General features: G+C 35.8%; 1 long non-coding RNA gene across 1 annotated transcript; it reads right to left on the reverse strand.

Moving 5' to 3' along the window:
• Nucleotides 1–1,651: 1,651 nt before the first annotated feature.
• On the reverse strand, nucleotides 1,652–3,529 carry LOC135749423 (uncharacterized). Its single transcript, XR_010532376.2, has 2 exons — nucleotides 3,393–3,529; nucleotides 1,652–2,675 (listed from the first exon to the last, which is right to left on the reverse strand). It is a non-coding gene; the product is annotated as an uncharacterized lncRNA (long non-coding RNA).
• Nucleotides 3,530–4,684: the final 1,155 nt, after the last annotated feature.

Here is a 4,684-nt window from a genome sequence, read left to right on the forward strand (position 1 = left end):
TTGAATAAGGAAACACATATGGGGCCCTTTTGGCCAAACCATATGGGTACAACATGGGCAAACACAGTTATCCCCATATAGGCTCCTTATATGGGCCCGAAGTGGGACCCACATAGGTCACCTGTATATGTGTTTTGAATAAGGAAACACATATGGGACCCTTTGGGCCAAACCATATGGGTACAACATGGGCAAACACAATTATCCCCATATAAGTTCCTTATATGGGTCCGAAGTGGGACCCATATATGTCCACCTTTATGTGTTTTGAATAAAGAAACACATATGGGACCCTTTCAGCCAAACCATATGGGTACAACATGGGCAAACACAATTATCCCCATATAGGCTCCTTATATGGGTCAGAAGTGGGTCCCACATAGGTCACCTGTATATGTGTTTTGAATAAGGAAACACATATGGGACCATATTGGCCAAACCATATGGGTACAACATGGGCAAACACAATTATCCCCATATAAGTTCCTTATATGGGTCCGAAGTGGGACCCATATATGTCCGTCTGTATGTGTTTTGAATTAGGAAACACATATGGGACCCTTTCGGCCAAACCATATGGGTCCAACATGGGCAAACACAATTATTCCCATATAGGCTCCTTATATGGGCCCGAAGTGGGACCCACATAGGTCACCTGCATATGTGTTTTGAATTAGGAAACACATATGGGGCCCTTTTGGCCAAACCATATGGGTACAACATGGGCAAACACAATCATTCCCGTATATGGATTCTAAATAAGGAAACACTTATGGGACCCTTTCTGTCAAATCATATCGGACCAAAATCAGTCCCATACAGACTCCCCACATATGTAATTGTCATTTCATGCCCTTTTTTAAACAGGGATCCTGAAAGGTTTATACCTATGTTTTCAGACTGTCTTACTTCGCAAACCATGGTGACGCTAAAAGCAAGACATGTAGCCTAATAGTTTATGAAGTCCCAAAGGACTGCAGGGTAACTTCTAAGTAAAGGCGGCGGCATCAATGTAACAGAAGCCTTGCATTTTTTACACAAAGCTTGCATGGGTATTAGTGCATTTAAAATGTTATTTGTAATATGATGATAAAACATTACAAAAATTAGTTAGGTTCAGGCTCAGGTTAAAATTTTCCTGCAAGTCTAAAGCGATCTGACATAATTAGCAAAAGTGAGAAAGTGACAGACCGTATTCAATGTATTCTGATATCTAGACCAATCAGTTTTCACTGTGGGCAGGCTTACAATCAACCTCTCTCTTCAGCTCAGTAAACCACTGTACAGTAGTAGTTTATTTACAATGTACACACTGAAAAAAAAAATCCTTTCAATTTACGTAATTTTAATGTGTACATCGGTCCCACATAATCCGATTGTGTTAAACCAACATAATTTTCCTCATTTAATTTTTATGTGTTAGACCAAAACATTTTAATTGTTTCAAGTAGTCTAATATAAATATGTTGACTCAAAGTGCTATTTCTCTTTACTATAACACATTTATTTTGTAATGTTTAAGTAATTTTATTATGTAAGGGGACTAGATTTTCATCTGTAATTCCAACATGCTTTTTTTAATGCTTATATTATGGGATTATGTAACTCTAAAGCAATTTCATTATGTTTCTGGAACCAGAATAATCATCCATAATTATCCAAATGTTATTTATTTCTTTTTTAAATACAAAATACATTTGCATTGGCATAAAAAGCAAAGAGTTTTAAACAAAAGTTTAGTGATATTGAGGCAAACCACTGCTTTCAGATCATCAATTCATTTAAATCACTACACATTAATTCAACAACAGTCAATAACTATTACAACAATCAGCACATGCAGTACATACAAAGGGGCAATTTCCCAAACAGGTTGTAGATTAATCCATGACTAGGCCCTAGTTATATTAGGATATTTTTTACAAAAAAAGTTTACAAACAAACCTACCTTACAAAAACAACACTGGAGTACATCTTGAGACAAAACAATGGCACTGATATATGTCAAGATATGTCAGTGCAATATGTTTTCAAATTAAGGCATTGCAAAAGTCTGGGACTAGGAAAAGCCCCATCTGTAAAACTGACCCAAATGTTTAAAATAGTTACTATCACAGTAGATTTAGAAGTGCTAAAGCACAAACACTGCATTCCAAAGAGACATGCAAAACAGTATGTACTATTATTTTTTAAATGGATTTACAAACTGGAAAATATCAATCCTTCAGAAAGTCAGAGCTACAGCATTTGTATAAACTGATAATCAAAGATTCAACAAAAACAAAATACAACAACCATTTCCAAAATCAACTCTGAGCAGCAAACGGTTAATGTTTTAATAAGAAAAAACACTTAAAACAGATAAATAAAAAGAACATAAATGAGCAGCAGTCTTTCTGATCCTTTCACTGAAAGAAACTGTTCGTTAAAGTTACGCTCAATGCAGTTCCATTAAAATCTTTTGGATTTCTTCAAAAATAAAGCAGAGATCAGGATAGTTCAGGTTTAAGGCATACATCAGCTCAAACAACATGGCACGATGTTGCAACACCTTCATGCCTTCCAGGACTATACAAAGATCCTCTTCTTCATCACAAGAAGCATGTTGTTTGAGAGCACAAATCCCAACAGTGGTGTCTTCAAATGACCACACTGTTGCTGACTTCATCCATGCCCTGTACAAAACAGACAAATGTAGTTAAAGAAACAGAAAAAAAGTTACTGTTACAATAAAAGTGTCATTGGAAATTAGTACAATGCAAACAAATATAAATGTAAGTATACAGACCCATGTGCATTGCCACAGCATATTACAATTGGTTACAAATATATGGGTTACAAAGCAAGGCAGCTGCACTGTCCACTGCTCCAGGTGTGTGTGCGCGTTTACTAGACTGGAATGAGTTAAATAAAGAGGCCACATTTCGAGTGTGTGCTACCATACCTGACAATCACAGCAAAAGTGAATTATCTCATTTTCTCACTGTCATGTTGTTACAGACCTGTATAAATGTCTTTGTTCTGATGAACACGAAGGAAGACATTTATTTTGAGGAATGTTTGCAACCAAACTGTTCATGAGCCCCATTCACTTCCATAGTATTATATTTTCCCACTATGGAAGTGAATGGGGCTTATGATTGGTTTGGGAACAAACATTCCTCAAAATATCTTCCTTAGTGTTCATCAGAACAAAGACATTTATAAAGGTTTGTAACAACATGATAGGGAGTAAGTGATGAGAATTTTTATTTTTGGGTGAACTACCCCTTTAAATCTTCCCAGGTGTTTTAATGACCCGTGTGCCAAAAGATGTAACTAAAACATACTACATTTTCTGTACTTCCAACAATGTTTACACATTTTTATGTCTATGAATCTATATTACTTACTTCTGTCATTTGATCATTCATTGTTTGAAGTCTGTTTGCTAGCTGTCCTCCTTTCTGATAGAAGAGTTTCGTCAGGTTTTTGGAGTGGAGGTCCAGGTGACACAGGAACATAAGACAATAGTGATTCTTTTAAATTCAGCATTTATCTGAAAACAAATTAACCAACCATTGTATATTTGAGTACTGCGAGTCAAAGAATAATACATGTATATTAGTTACAAAAATAAGATTTAGCTCCTAACAGCAGTAAAACAGTGATAGGAATTACTTACCAATGCTTTTGAGTGTGTGCAAGGATGATGGACCTATAAGAAGAAATATTCAGAGGTGAAATCAACACATAACCTCAAATGATGAAGGTCACACATACACAGAGCAATAATGAAATAAGTATTATATCTGTCATAGGACGCAATTTTGGACAAAATGAGATCTTAAAACAAGGTGCTCTTCTGAAAACGTCAGCTTTAAGGTGTGGCACTTCAAAGCAATTTTTTCAGTTAATATACCAGACGTCACGCGAGGCATTTAAAAAAAGCTTTTTCTAATTGAATCAAGTGTTGCTCGTGGCGTACTGAAGTCACGAATAACTGACGCGGGTCTGTTCATCTGATTAAGCAGACAGTTTGTTTCATACGCAATGTCATTATTAATGTAGTCAATTGATATCATCTGGTAAAATTACTTACATGGATAACGTTACTCTGGACAGAATAACGTTTGGTTAGCGTTTTATTTGTCCTGAACCGTTTCCATAGAACAACTGAGTAAAAAGTGCCTCAAAAGTCAACTCAAATCTGTCAGTTTTCAACTCGGATAAAACTACCAAACTTGAAATAACGTTATACAGCTGACATTTTTAAAACGCTGTTTTTCTTTATGAGCCTTACACTTACTGACTGACTGACTGTAACGTTAACTTACTCCACCAACATCCTCCAAACTCATTTTTACTACAAGTCATTGCAATGGCTACATATTGTAAAAAAACTGTCTATCTAGTGAAGATGTATCACGTATAAAGTGAACATAAATAAATAATAGAACTTACTTTAATAACGTGGTGTCCATCTGAGGGAGTTCTTCTGACTGACTGCTGCTGAGTCTTCATTTTGGCGCCCAAAACAAACGATGTTTATTCTTCCTTTATGGCGATTGATGTCCTTTTTATTGAGCGTTACTGCCACCTTCTGCTCAGGAGGTGCCATTTTGTGTGCAAACTCAATTTTATTGCTTTAAGTATTCAATTCAATCAATTTTAATCAATGTGAGAATAATGTGTTCATTTTACA

The sequence above is a fragment of the Paramisgurnus dabryanus genome, chromosome 16 (assembly GCF_030506205.2).
Source record: "Paramisgurnus dabryanus chromosome 16, PD_genome_1.1, whole genome shotgun sequence".
Lineage (NCBI taxonomy): Eukaryota > Metazoa > Chordata > Actinopteri > Cypriniformes > Cobitidae > Paramisgurnus > Paramisgurnus dabryanus.